Source organism: Dipteris shenzhenensis, chromosome 16 (genome assembly GCF_047967505.1).
Source record: "Dipteris shenzhenensis isolate YYH24624 ecotype China chromosome 16, Dip_SZ_1.0, whole genome shotgun sequence".
Taxonomy (NCBI): Eukaryota; Viridiplantae; Streptophyta; class Polypodiopsida; order Gleicheniales; family Dipteridaceae; genus Dipteris; species Dipteris shenzhenensis.
This window is the reverse complement of record NC_141611.1, coordinates 17,378,834-17,393,501: the sequence shown is the minus strand read 5'-3', so window position 1 is coordinate 17,393,501 and position 14,668 is coordinate 17,378,834.

Below are 14,668 nucleotides of genomic sequence, written 5' to 3'. Positions count from 1 at the left end.
CGAGTCAGCACACTCACGCTCCTTTAGGTCTCCACTTGGTCCGGAGACACAGTATCAGTCAGGTCCCTTTCCCTCTCCTACTCCCACAGCTACTCCTCGATCCGGAAGCGGTCGCGCAGCTTCCACTCCTTCAGACTCTGCTACCGTCAGTCCCCCTTACTCATCAGGGGATCTCTCCTATCAAATCACATCTGCCGGAGAGATAATAGAAGACAAAAAGGGCAAAGCAGTGATGGCCGCCATGAGGCGGTTGATGAGTCATCACTTCAAGAGCGGAATAAATATCGATTGGCGGTATCAAGATGGCCAAAAGAAACAGGCGGTGATCGATGAGTTAAAACTCAGATTTCCTAATCCGCCAAATGTGGAGTTTAATAACAGTTATATGCTCGAGCGCATGGGTTTGGTCCTAAAGCATCGCAGATCAACCATGCGTACTTCCATTACAAAGGGGTTGTCTAAACCCAGCTGGGCAGACAAAGCTGATTGGAAGTTCTTGAAGAAGCAGAATAGGGACCATCCTGAAATGTTCGAGGGTCAGAGGAGGGCTGCGAAGAGACGGCTGGATGTCGTAGGTACTTCGCACTTTGGTGCAGGTGGACGGTATGCGTTCGAGGCAACCGTGGTAAGTTTACTTCTTTCCATTTAATGTATTGTTCTATTTGTTTTACTTACATATTACATGCACTTTAGCTAACTCTAACTCTCGTAAATTGGATCCACAGCAAGCTGCGATGGGTCGTCTTCCTACGGATGCAGAGACGCGACGCGCATTTCGGATAGGAACCAAGCCGTGGTTCATTGAGCAAGAGGCAATGGGAGCGACAGTCGATTGGGCTGAGGTGGCTGCTCGCACGGTATAAGTTTACTCCTGCTTGTAATCTCACTTTTTAATTTAAGTTCCAATCTAATTTTCGATTTATATGGTTCAGTCTCAGGGTCAAAGCTCAAGCGTCCCATCATCAGAGACGAGCGATCAACAGGGGCAAGGATCGGACGCAGGTGCCGATGACGAAGGAGAAGACGCAGGTGTCGGGGACGAGGGAGAAGATGCAGGTGCCGAGGACCAGGGAACAGCCCAACAAGACGATTCGGATTCGGATTCGGATTAGTAGTGGTAGTAGCATTTTTCATATCCGCTCGTTAGAGCCATTTTGTATCACCCTTTCACAGGGTAATTTTGTTTCAAACACAGTTGTATATGTATATGCATTTCTTCCTCATCGTTCACAAGAACAATTTTGTATCACCCTGCAAGCAAGGGAAATTTTGTTATAAAAAAATTTCTTTTGTAATTACAAAAAAAAAAAAATGGTTAGTGGGGCTAAACAGGGCTTCCTTTTGGCCCTGTTTAGCCCCACTAACCATTTTTTTAACCTTCTGTTAATCGTCGCTATATAGCGACGTTTACCAGTGTCGCTATATAGCGACGATTAACAGAGTCGCTATATAGCGACGTTTTTATCGTCGCTATATAGCGACGTTTACATCGTCGCTATATAGCGACGATTAACAGCGTCGCTATATAGCGACGGTTTATAGCGACGCTCCTTTTCCGACGATTTTAACGACTTTTATAGCGACCTTTGCGCCCGTGAAAAAAAATTTTTTTAATGTAAAAAGCGTCGGTATTTCCGTCGGAAAATGGCCTATGCCTTGTAGTGTGGCAAAATAGGTGTGATACAAAACTAGGGCCAAAAGAATGTCCGAACATATGGAGGCATGTGAATCCAATATTGAGATTCCTCATGAGGCACCCCTTACAAAGGTGCTATTAACAAGTTGTGGTTTCCTTTAGTGACATCGATAACAAGTGGAGTTCTGCAACAATGAAGCCTGTAGTCCCACTTTTTTGTGTGTGCTTACAATTCCTTTTTGTGGATGGATGCAGGTAAGTGGAACTCCTTTTACAACAAATTGAATTACAATCTCGTCAAGTACTTTATGTTCTTGTAAAAAGGATTTAATGCCTAGTATATTCTCTTACCTTGGTTGGTAAGACTTGTCCATTCATCCACTATCTCGTCTGTCTCATATTAAAAGAATGGTATGTGTTTTGTCAGAGTTAGTCTAGCAACACAAACACACACACACACACACACACACACACACACACACGCACGCACACGCACACGCACGCATGCACGCACATGCACGCACGCACAGATATATTTACCTCCCTCATTAAACTATTTCAAAAGTGGTGATAAAGAAAACAAATGATGCACTAAAAGTAGAGTAATTTGTAGGTCATCGTGCATTTTCGAACTTGCAATTGAAACATGGAAAAATAGACACAACAAAAGAGTAAACCTCAAGATGTGTTGCAACCATTGTGCCAAACAACATTTATGCTAAACATTAGAAGAAATAGTGGGAGCCTTTGTATGAGCACATGATAAAAAATAGTGGAAGCCTTTGTATGAGCACATGAGCAACATTTATACTAAACGTCAGAAGAAATAGTGAGAGCCTTTGTAAGAGCAGGGAATCATGAAAGGTTAACTTTAACTAGCAATGTAGCCACCATGACACCCAAATAAAGCAACTAAATCTCCATTCAAATGACCAAGGGGGTGTCCTACAACAAGGTAGCATGGCAAAGATTCAAAAGTTTGTGCTACAAACTATGTTCATGTCCTTGCTCCCAGGCAAACAAGCCAACCATAGAACTCTTGGTTTGATGCAAAGGAAGGACATTTCCATTAAAGGGGTGTGATGGAATGTAATGCTCAGTCCTTCTTCGATTCCCCAGAATCATCATCTTGACATGGGAAGCTGATGATTAAATCTATGGGCAAGGCTGCTATTATATTTAATGGAAAATGGGGAAAATTAAATCTATGGGCAAACAAGCCAACCATGGAACATTTATTGCTCATCTTGCTCATTTGATGTGTGGCAAACTATATATTCTACTTGTTTTGGATGATGCTCTATGACATTGTGACATGGGAAGCTGATGATTAAGATGTTTTTATCGAAGGTATATTTACACATTAGTATAAAATCCTGGCGAAAGTTTTTCAAGCTATTTTTTTAGTTTCATAATATAGATAGGATATAGTACACTTTTGTATATTTTTAAAGTAACAAATGTAAATCCTGGCGAAACTTCAAAAATTTTCACATAAAAGTTTCAAATCTTGGCGAATGTTTCAAACATTTTATTTTATTAGGGCATACAAACTTTCGACACCAATATAAAAGTTTCGCTTCTTAATGAAACTAACATGAAAAAATCATCCTTGAATCTATGGGCAAGGCCGCTATTATATTCAATGGAAATTGGAGAAAATTAACAATGATCAAGTGACATTTAATGCATCTTGCATGCTTGGCAAATCTTTTTTTTTTCACTCCAAGGTCATGCAATTTGGATACATCTCCAAGTAGGTCCTTACCATGCCCCTTGTTAGCACATTGATCTATTCATCAAGTTGACCCTCGAATTGCATCATTGATGAAGGAGCAAGATGTCATGTCAAAGTACATGCTATGTTTTGATGTATCATGCATTGCAAAGCATTGCTGGCTACTCAAATAGGAGCTAGAGATAGCTCCACCTATTACCATGACAGTTAGTTCGATGGTCTCTTCTCTGATAAATAAACGATTTTAGGCAACAAACATGACATAGTTATCACATTGCAATTTGTTGCTTATGCTGATTGACTATCAAACTATGTTCATGTCGATTGCCTAGTGGAGTAATCCCCAAAATGCTTCATGAAGGTTTCAGCAAGATCATACATTAACTCAATTAACATTTTTCTTGCCTACCCATATGGTAAGTGATGCCTTCCCATAGCATGCTGGATGTGGAATTTTTGGTAAGTTATCCACCCATTGTCTTAAGGGGTGACTTGGAGATACATACATCAAATAGTACCATGTTGTGATAATTGTTGGCCACTACGACATTAGAAAAATTGAAGTGTTAACAAGTGAATAAAGATATCTATTATGTTCGTAAAATTTCTATAAAAAGAAGTATTTAGAATATCCCTCATTGTTAAGGCATGCTATAGGGTTATATTTCTTTTGATGACCTCCTTGAGTGTTGTCCACAATAACACCAAATGATTAACATATAATGAAATATGCATAGCTCTAATCACCAAGGATGTCAGTAACATTAGCTTTTGTTTTCCCTCAAGTTAGGCCAACATAGGAGCGAGTACAGGTGGCTCCTATGGGCAGGCGAGCAACAACAAATGGCTTGTTTGTTAACTTCTGAATGGCAAGCGTCGGCACCAAGATGCGATGACCCCGTGATTGAAGTAGAGGTTAACACAAACTAAGGGCGGTAGACCAATGATGAGCAGTGGTCTAGTGAGCTAAGTCTGGCAACTATAGAAGGTGGCTCTACAATAGACTTAAGAGCGAAGCATTGTAATAGGGAGTAGGCAGCAAAGAGTGACATTGTATGTTCACACTCTCCCTCTCACCTGGCTTGCTAGGTTGGGAAGTTTTCTATTGAGTGTGCATTGCAAGACAACAACCTTCTTTAATATACAAGTGTGGTTTTCCATCCATTTGTCTATGATATGTGTAGTTGTTGTGGTGATATATTTTATGACTATCAAGAACTCGGTCCCCTGTCATCACACCATTTTCCCTTGAATAGCAACCCCAACCTTCAACTTATCTTGTTGACATCTGCCTTGTTACACTGGGATTGCATAATTAGCATTTAACATATTTTAAGAGCAAGCATCTTCACTCGAGCACTATATAGAGTTGGTCTATTCACGAGTCCCAAGCACCTGTCCGTTACCCCATCGGGAGTGAGCAAACCAAAGTGTCAACATTTGGCAATCCTACTGGGGAGGGTTCAAGTAAAATTTTGAGTTGACATGTTGTTAGTTAGGGAAATTGAGTGGGTTGAGTTAGCAAGCCTAGAATTGGGCAGTCATGGAGAGGTTCATATTGACCAGCTGTGATGAGTTGAAGTAGTTTGCTAGGTATTGTGAGCCATTACAAGAAATTTCTTCGAGTAACTACAGCCGAGTGGCACAGTCTAATGTTGAATTTGAAGACCAAACTATGGGATAAATAAAATATTTAGACAACCAATCAGCTACTCTCATGGTTGATATGCACTCGGAGAGAAGATGAAAATACGTGGCTAGGCATGAAGATTTCTTGAGTCAAAAGGAATCGGTTGCATCCTCTACCATGAGAACTAGTGCATTCTTAGAACCAAATTTCAAAGCCTAAAGCACGAACCGCTAGTATTACGATGAGGTGTTCTAGGAGACGGGCATATGAAGGCCCCTCATGGCACTGGAGTTCATCCTCATTGTGAGAGTAGTGGGTGATTAAGGTTTAGAGTGGGTGGTAATTATGGACAGTTGGCACTATTGTATGGTGTTCTCTACGTAGTTCTTCTAGGGTGGCTCTCTGTAGAGACATCTTCTTTCCCTTCTATTCTCACGGGTTGCCTCCATGAGAGTCAGGAGCTAGTAAATGTTAGCAACAGACAAGGGGTGATTGAAGGTTGGTCGTGGCTTCACTACTTGCTGGGCGAAGCTCACTGATTGGAGGAGTTTATGATCTCGGTGGGGCGGCTCTTTTCCATGATCAGTCTGGCAGTGAAGTTGCAGCATATACGTAAGTATAGTGTAGGAGATATGTGTGTGGAGTGTATGAGCCTTTGTGGCAATCAAGTGTGAGTTTCTTTCTAGCCATCGACGGTTGTACTAAGCAAAAAGCCCGATAGGGATGAGCTCGTGATGATTATCATAAATTGAGTCATATTTTTCTTTCAGTTGTTACTCCCTTCTTCATTTCGATTCTGCTCAGCTATATCTCTGCATGCACGACATGTTTTGAGGCATTTAGCCTTTAGTGGTATCAGAGCCACCACGACGTAATAATCATTGTTTGGTGCTTGCATGTCTCAACCTTCAATATTGTGGCGGTCAAATTTCAGGATTGTGAAGCGACGAAGAAGTAAACGAGACAGTCGAAGTTCTTTGCAAGTACTTGTAGAGGCTTGCTTCAGGGTTCTACTAAATCCCCAAAGGTTGTGAGCATGGATTCATTCAAGAAAGACAAACATGGAGCGATTCTAGCTACCTTTGATGGCACGAATTTTGCATCATGGCGGTTGGCTACCCGTTTATTAGTTCATGCAGAAAGGGCTGTGGAGTATTGTCTCGGGTGTAGAAAAGATACCGAAAGAGAGGTCGCATGATGAAGAAAAGATTCCAATCTGGGAGCAGAAGGACGAGAAAGTGCTAGGATATCTCGGAAGAGCTCTAGGACCAGAGTATTTCCACCAACTAGATATCAAGGCTAGTGCAGCAGACAATTGGCAAACTTTGGAGACTCTTTTCGGATGATACATGAAACACTCCAAGTCTAATCTGAAGCAAGACCTATCTAACTTGAAGATGGACGAGTTCGAAACTTTGGGAGTCTTTTTTAATCGTATGCAGGCACTGCTTCGACAGTTGGGTGATCTTGGATCTCGGGTTGAAGACAATGACAAGAAATCTATTCTACTCAGGAGTCTTGCAGTTCAGTGAAGTCGTGTGAATTCGATGTCTTGATGATGATATGAATTTCTTGGATTATGTAAGCATGCTTCTTAGTGAAGAAAACGCAACAGCTACACTTGGCTCAATGGGAAGGCGTATGCTGCTAGTGATCAAAGGAGAAAGCAAGGACGAGATACACGTCAGTGTAATTCCTGTGGCAAAGAAGAACATATCGAAAGGTTCTGTTATACCAAGCAGCGTGATGAAATATTGAAACAAGATAAAGGCAAGGACAAAGCATTAGTGGTGAATGATAGATAGGAGATATCCATGATGGTTGAGATAGATCACCTCAAAGAACAAGACTGGGCATTTTGATTGTGGGAGGGTAGTATCGACTTCCATGCACTTTGTGAGTGATCATTGTTGGGCTCTTTATGAGCATTTGTCGAAATGTTTGTTGTGATTGAGCTCTTTGTGAGCAAGTTTTGTTTGATATTCTCTCCTCTTTGGAAGTTATAGTTTCATTGTTTTAGATTGAGCTCCCGTTTTGGATGAGGGAGGGTATGTTAGGAGTTCATCCTCATTGTGAGAGAAGTGGGTGATTAAGGTTTAGAGTGGGTGGCAATTATGGACACTTGGCACTATTGCATGGTGTTCTCTACGTAGTTCTTATAGGGTGGTTCTCTATAGAGACATCTTCTTTCCCTTCTATTCTCACGGGTTGCCTCCATGAGAGTCGAGAGCTAGTGACTATTAGCAACAGCGAGGAGGTGATTGAAGATTGGTCGAAGCTTCACCACTTGCTGGCGAAGCTCACTAATTGGAGGAGTTGATGATCTTGGTGGGGCGGCTCTTTTCCATGATCAATCTGGCGGTGAAGTCACAGCATATACATAAGTATAGTGTAGGAGATATGTGTGTGTCAGAGTGTAGGAGATATGTGTGTGTCAGAGTGTATGAGCCTTTGTGGCAATCTAGTGTGCATGCCTTCCTAGCCATCGACGACTGTATTGAGCAAAAAGCCTAGTAGGGATGAGCTCATGATGATTATCATAAATTGAGTTGTATTTTCTTTCAATTGTTACTCCCTTCTTCATTTCTATTCTGCTCAGCTATATCTCTGCATGCACGACGTGTTTTCAGGCATTTAGCCTTTAGGCACATGGAGTCTGAGCTTTCTTCTACAGAAAGTTTGGACTTCGAACCGTTGGCCATTTCTTCTATGGACATTTTGATGACGATTATGCTAATTAACAAAGAGACAGCCTTCTTTGATACTCGACCGTCGTTCCAAAAGATTCTCGTCGAGAAAGGCATGACCAAAGGAGACCAACCACCATAGATGGTCAAAAATCAACAGACAATAAGAATAGCATGTTTTCGATGGAGAAAGATGCCACCAAGTACCTGAAGGGGTGAACATGGAGTACCTATAACCATGGACAAAAACCCCATACAGCCTACTCGTACAAATTGACCTACACTTTTAAGACTTGAAAATCTTTTCATGGACCAATTGCAAGCTGGTCGGCAGTGACCTCATACACATGAAGGTAGGTATGACAGATGGTGATCTGGAAATCTTGTTCTTCTAAGTGGACAATCTATTTACCCAAGATATGAAGAAAACCGAGTGGAAGTACTTATGGAATGAACAAAGAGATCCAAGACCAGTTCAAACATCACGGTAAAATTTTAAAACTTCAAAGATACTGATGACAAAGACCTGTACAAACATGTACAAAGTCTTTTGGAGGTTTGTGATATAAATGGTGCCAAAATAGATGAAGAATGCGGGTTTGTCATATAAATGGTGCGACAACAAAGACTCGTAGTTTATTTAAAAATACATAGAGATGGTTCAACCAATTTCCAATTGTGTATCTTCCTGATTGGTATGCTATGTCAGAAGCATTCTTGCCATGGTTAGACAAGAAATTGTTAACACAGAAAACATTCCCCATTAATAAGAACGTGTACAAGTGAGATGGAGAGAGAGGGAAGGTGCAATCCACAATGTATTAATGGAGGAGCTCACGCTCAACTCCCCAAGAACATGCTACCACTACCAATCCATCAATTGCCCTCCCAAACGAGGATTGTCCATCAAGAAATAGGAGTCATCTATACCAATGAGCATATTTGAGTCACTTGTAGCCTCTCTTGCATCAACATCACTTATTACAATGTCCTCAATACCTGAAAGCACGATGCTATGATAGTCTTTAGAGTTACCATCATTTCTTAATTTTGATTGCGTTTGTGCAGCTCTTTTCTTCTCATAATATTTTCATGTATCTTCCACCACATTGAAGGAAAATTTCTTAACAGGTAAATCTGATTTCAAAAAAGCTAACCCCCATTTGATAGTACTATGAACCTGAAGATGAGATGTAGTATTAAGGACCTGTAGTCGATGTGACATATTATCCATTGCATTTTGAATGACCCCTTCACTAGTCAGCATAATTACCTCCACCATACAAAGAAGATTCTGAGCATATCCCTTAAATATGCCAAGTGCTAACACTTCTCCTGAGCAAGATAACATCTCAACTTTTCCCCCCTCGTTAAAAGTTTGATGTGCACCCCAACCTAAACGCTAAACCCTAAAAACACCTGAATGGCCTGATGTTGCTGCCATGAATGCTCCCACCAATCGTGACACCATAGCTTGTGTTCTTTGCTCCAAGGGTAATGATCGAATGTGTGCATTTGCAACCACTTCTTATTGCTGCTCCCCGTCGTAGGTCTCTCCCGTCATGCCATCCATCCCATCATTTCTTCCCACTAGCCCATGTTCATCGTCACCTCCTCACGTCACCCCGCCCACCTTCTCACCTACCGACGGCTGCTACTGGTGCCCATAAGCACCCTGCATGTGTGGTGCCCTCGACGGCTACTGTTGCTATTGGTGGCCACGCCTTTTGTATGCCACTTCATTTACATGCCACAGCTCTGCCATGGAGCTGATGATTCTATGCCCCCACATGGAGCTGGTACGAGCTAAGCGACAGCCCTACAGTCCCCTCGGCTACTAGGAGCGGCCCTCGATAGCCTCTACATCGACTTACCTCTCCCCCTCCCTCGACACAACCCCCTCGGTCTGCTACAACTCGACCAGCCTGTCAGCTTTGATCAAGAAAAAGGGGTGAGGAAAGGAAAAAACACAATTAGCAGTGATACCATGCCTACAAGTGCAGGAGTAGAAGAGACATGGGGAAAACAAGCTTTGGAGACAGGTATGGCAGCCCTGTCAGTAGGGACAACACATAAAGGTACCACACATGTACTTACATGCCTCAACAAAATCTGCCTCGTCCTGATAGAAAAAATAGATAGCTTGGAGGCCACTAATGTGGCCCTATTGGCTGAGAAAGTGCATGCTGACAAAACATTGGCTGAGATTCAAAAACAAGGTGGGAAGATACAAGAAGAATGGAGGAAGGAGAAGGCCAAGAAAGAAGAATGGGAGAAGGAGAGAGGAGAATGGGAAAATGAGCATACCAAGCTACAAGACCAAGTACACACATTGGGGACTGAGCTACAACAAATGAAGGGCAAGAAAATAACATCAGATGGAGGCAGCAAAGTTATCGATGAGCTCAAAGCAGAAAATGCAGCTCTTAAGAAAGTAATGGAGGCCATGCAGACTACCATGAATGGTAAGCATGCTGAGTTCGCACAACAGCTCAACAAGGGGAAAGAAGTGATGCTTGAATGGACAGAAGAAGTTAAAAAGGGATCAGTAGCTCCCAAAAAAGAGTTCATTTCTAAGACACTAGAGGAAGAGAAAAGACGGGTGGTAAAGTAATGAATGTCCTAGTTAGAGGTTTTGCAGTGGGAGATACCCCAATGGCAGATGCTCAAGCCCTATTTGCTAAGAACCTTACATGTGAGGCAACTTGGAGGGTAGGGAAGACAGAGATACCAACAAGACCATTAGTGCTGAAACTCCAAACTGCAATTGATAGGTCCAACCTCATGAGCATGCGTTCATCCTTGAAGGGGACCAAAATCTACTTGGATGATGACCTCACCCTTCTACAACAGGAGCATAGAAGGGAAGGCATGACACGGGTAATGGCAGCAAGGGAAGTAGGGAAATGGGCTATCTACAGGGATGGCAAAGTGATTATCCGAGAAAGAGCTGATAGAGGTGATAAGGGAGAAGGGGAGAAGGAAGAGGGGGAACTATGACGGTGTCAGAGTCGGGAGGGGAGTGCACAAAACAAGTTGAGTATGGCTGTATCGAACTGTAATGTTACCCTTTGGTCTGACCCAGGTGGGTTCTCGGAGACATACACAGGCAGAGACATCATCTTCTACATTAAGACACATGAGAGCCCAGAGAGAGGGCTGCCCACGGTGACAGAGTACATTTGGGAGTCTGTTCACAAGAGAGAAATGAGGAGAGACAGTGGAGTATGAGGATCTGGAGGTGTAGTTGTCCTTTTCAAAACACACTTGAGACTACTCATATCTGTAGTATGGAGAGAGGAACATGCACATCACATGTGGATACGAGTGCAGCTACTAGATGCCCAACTGATCTTGCAGTATGCTATTTCCCTCCACACACGTCATCCTATGCCCATGATGTCACTATAGAGGGGCATAGTCCTTATGAGACGATACATGATGATATCATAGAGTTCTCTAGAGATGGAGACACCCTCCTTCTTGGGGATTTCAATGTAAGGACAAGGGATAAGCAAGTGGATAGGCTTGACTTCACATATGAGAGAGACCCCCACATGATGCCAGTAGACTTAGATGCAATAGAACTTGGGATTCGGAGACTTTGAATAGATACTTCACATGTGACAGCATACGGGTGACACTTGCTTGAGTTGGGAGCTATCCATGACCTCATCATCTACAATGGCCTTCAGAGATGGCCATCATCTGTGGGGTTCACATGCTTCCCACATGGAGGCAGGACCAGCACAGTGGACTACCTACTAGACCCATTGGCTTTTGTCACACGGATACATGACTTCACCATACCCCCCCACTTGGAGCTGACCACTCATATCTGGCCTTCCATGTTCTTGCTACTACACCAAGCACACAGAGAGTTCCTACCGCTACCTAGACCCAGACCCACTTTGACCGTGCCCTTGATCTAGTGTATGTGTGTCACTTAGCCAGAGAGCTTCCAGCCTTAGTGGAGGCTGATTTAGACCTCGCCATGCCTCAGCCACCCTTGTCATAGTGATACACGATGCTGCCACCAGATCCTTTCCTACGACCCAATCTTCACGGGGTATGAGATGGGAAGATACCTCAAAACCGCTAGTTTGATGATGAATGCAGAGAGATGCAAGCCCACCTCACACAGGAGGGTCAGTTGATGTCACATGAGGCACATAGGATATTTTAGCGGTTGACATGTCGCAAGAGACGAGCCTTCCTCACACATAGGATGGATGAGATCATCAGATCATTTCGCGGAGGAGAACATAGGGTGGGCATTCCTCTCGGAGGGGAATCCAACCATCCCCATCATGGATTCGAGCGTGTGGCACACTTATGCATACTCCTTATATGATGTCTTGAGGTAGACACCGACTGACATGTCCTCTATGCCGAAGCCCACTACCTGTCATCTATTCACTATGCAGAATGTGTCGGCTGCACTTCGCCGAACTTCAGTGGCATTACGCCCCTCCACCGTGGCTGTTTGTCCACTCTCCTATGATTATGCCCTAGGAGGCTTGTATTTAGCTTTGCACAACCGAAAAGCACAGGACCACGGAGGCCTTCAGACCTCAGGGGGGTCACTCATCATATGTAACCCTATCACGTGAGTTCAACAGAAGGATATTTTTTATTTCTAAAATTTACAGAAATGAATATACATAACAGGACTATTTAAAATAGTTTTGGAAAAAATTTACAGATTTGTATAGAAAAGGGATACATTTTATTAATGAAAAAATTTACAGAGAAGGGATTTTAAATATAGGCCTTGAACGCACGTGATATAGAGGGTTTATACATAGTGACCCCCCTGAGCTTCAGACATAGCACTTTGCACATGGGCAGGAGGTCCTAGCACCAATCGTTGCACATATGTTTAACCTTGTAGTTTGTCATGGCTTCCCACCAGCATGGAGCACCACTACTATCGTACCGATATATAAAGCAGGAGACCTCATGGACATCGGGAACTATTGCACCCTCATGATTGGACACACACTGGCCAAGATCTATGGATTAGTACTAAAGAGAGAGATCAGCAGTCATACAGAGGCACGAGGGCAGCGAGCACTAGGGCAGGCAAGATTCAAGAGGCAGCACTCTAGACCACATCTTCACTCTAAAGGCTATCATTGAGGAGGCGAGGTCCAGACATCAAAGAGTCTAAACATGCTTCGTAGACTTTCTAAAAGCCTTCAACACTGCTCCATGATCCCGCATGAGTAGGAGACTACAAGAGATGCAAATGCCAGAGATGCTGATTCGGGGTGTGATGAGCTTATATGCGTCAGTCAGAGGTAGGGTCCGTGCCCCAGGCGGTTTATCGGATTGGGTCAAGAGCACCATTGGGGTGACACAGGGATGCCCTTTCTCACCAACTCTCTTTGGACTCTACATTGATGAGATCGCATCTTTCATAGATCGCCTAGGTGGCAAGGGCTCATTATTAGGGGATCTCCTTATAGAAATATTGTTATATCCAGAGAGAGAGATCTGATGGTCAACCTTGGGAAAACTAAGGTCATGATCTTCAACACCTCATGAGCAGTGACTAACTGGCTTACTTTCATCTATCATGTGAACCAGTGGAGATAATGCAGTCATACACATATTTGGGAGCAATCTTCATAGGACCCATATTCATTATGAAACAAGCAACCCAGGCATGACTCACTTGAGGGCATAGTTCTTTGGCTAGAATAGAGTGGCAATGTTTCCAGGTGCACTTCCAGGATCCACCAACGAAGGGATGGATTTTACACACTAGTGTAGCCGACTGTCATGTATGCAGCACCTTTCTAGGGGTGCGATCTTTCAAGGATAGACTGGAGGAGCTTCGAGCAGCTACAGGTGACGATGGGATCTAGGATGATCCGATGTAAGCCCTCAGTTCCACATGAGATAGTACAGGCAAAGTTCACCACCATGATACCTCTCCAGGTTGATGCCATCTTTCAGACATTGACTTTCATCCACAGAGTCTAGGACCTACCCCATTGGAGACTTCTGAGAATGGCCCTAGAGTCATCCAGACAACTTACAGAGAGCAAGGGAGATACATGGTATGCACGCATATCTACATGGCTTACTAGGCACGGTATCTAGATGTACAAGCTTTCCCCCTTTCAGTATAGCATGGATGCACCTCCTGAGATGATCCCATGAGATGAGATCAACTATATCATACAATAAGACCTCCAGCTTCACACATCCCAAACTTGGGGGGGAACCAGGAGCTTCCCACCAAACCTAGTTTTATCGTGACCACTTCTTGAGAGTATCAGAGGAGGGATTCATTATCAAACCTCAGTATCTGGAGGATAGAGGAGTATCTCATGCACTGAGGATTGCCAGTGGTCAGATGCAGGTTTCATCCCATCAGCTGAGGATTCAAGCAGGGAGAGTAGCGGTTATACCTAGAGAGCAACGAGTCTACATGCTATGTACGTTGGGGGCGGTTGAGACAGAGGAGCATTTTATTTGTTTTTGCCCTGCCTACTACAAGATTCGGGGATGCTACCATTGTGTCTACCTAGAGGGGAGTGGCTTTGGACCTTTATCCACAACTGATCCATTTCCATGACCAGGTCTGTATCGGGCTTTATCTGATGGAGATGCGGTGACATAGGGAGGCACTTCTATGACAAATCAGAGAGCAGTAGGGGATGGTCTACCACTACAGAACATAAGGGTGATCAGACATAGTGGCACGTCACAAACTTCTATACATTTGAGTCAGCCCTTGGACATAGTCGAGTGAAGGAAGGGGAGCTAGCTGATATAAGAGCAGTCTAGATGAGCAACCGGCACAGTACCACCGAGAGAGGGGCACAGAGGCCATGTGTGTGATAGAGAGCCCCCCAGAGTACACTCTATTGAGGTCTGACCTATCACATCTTTCCTTAAGGGAGACCGACAGAGATGAGGGGTCACAGTAGACATAGCCCAGAGAGTCTAGAGAGCGAGGAGAC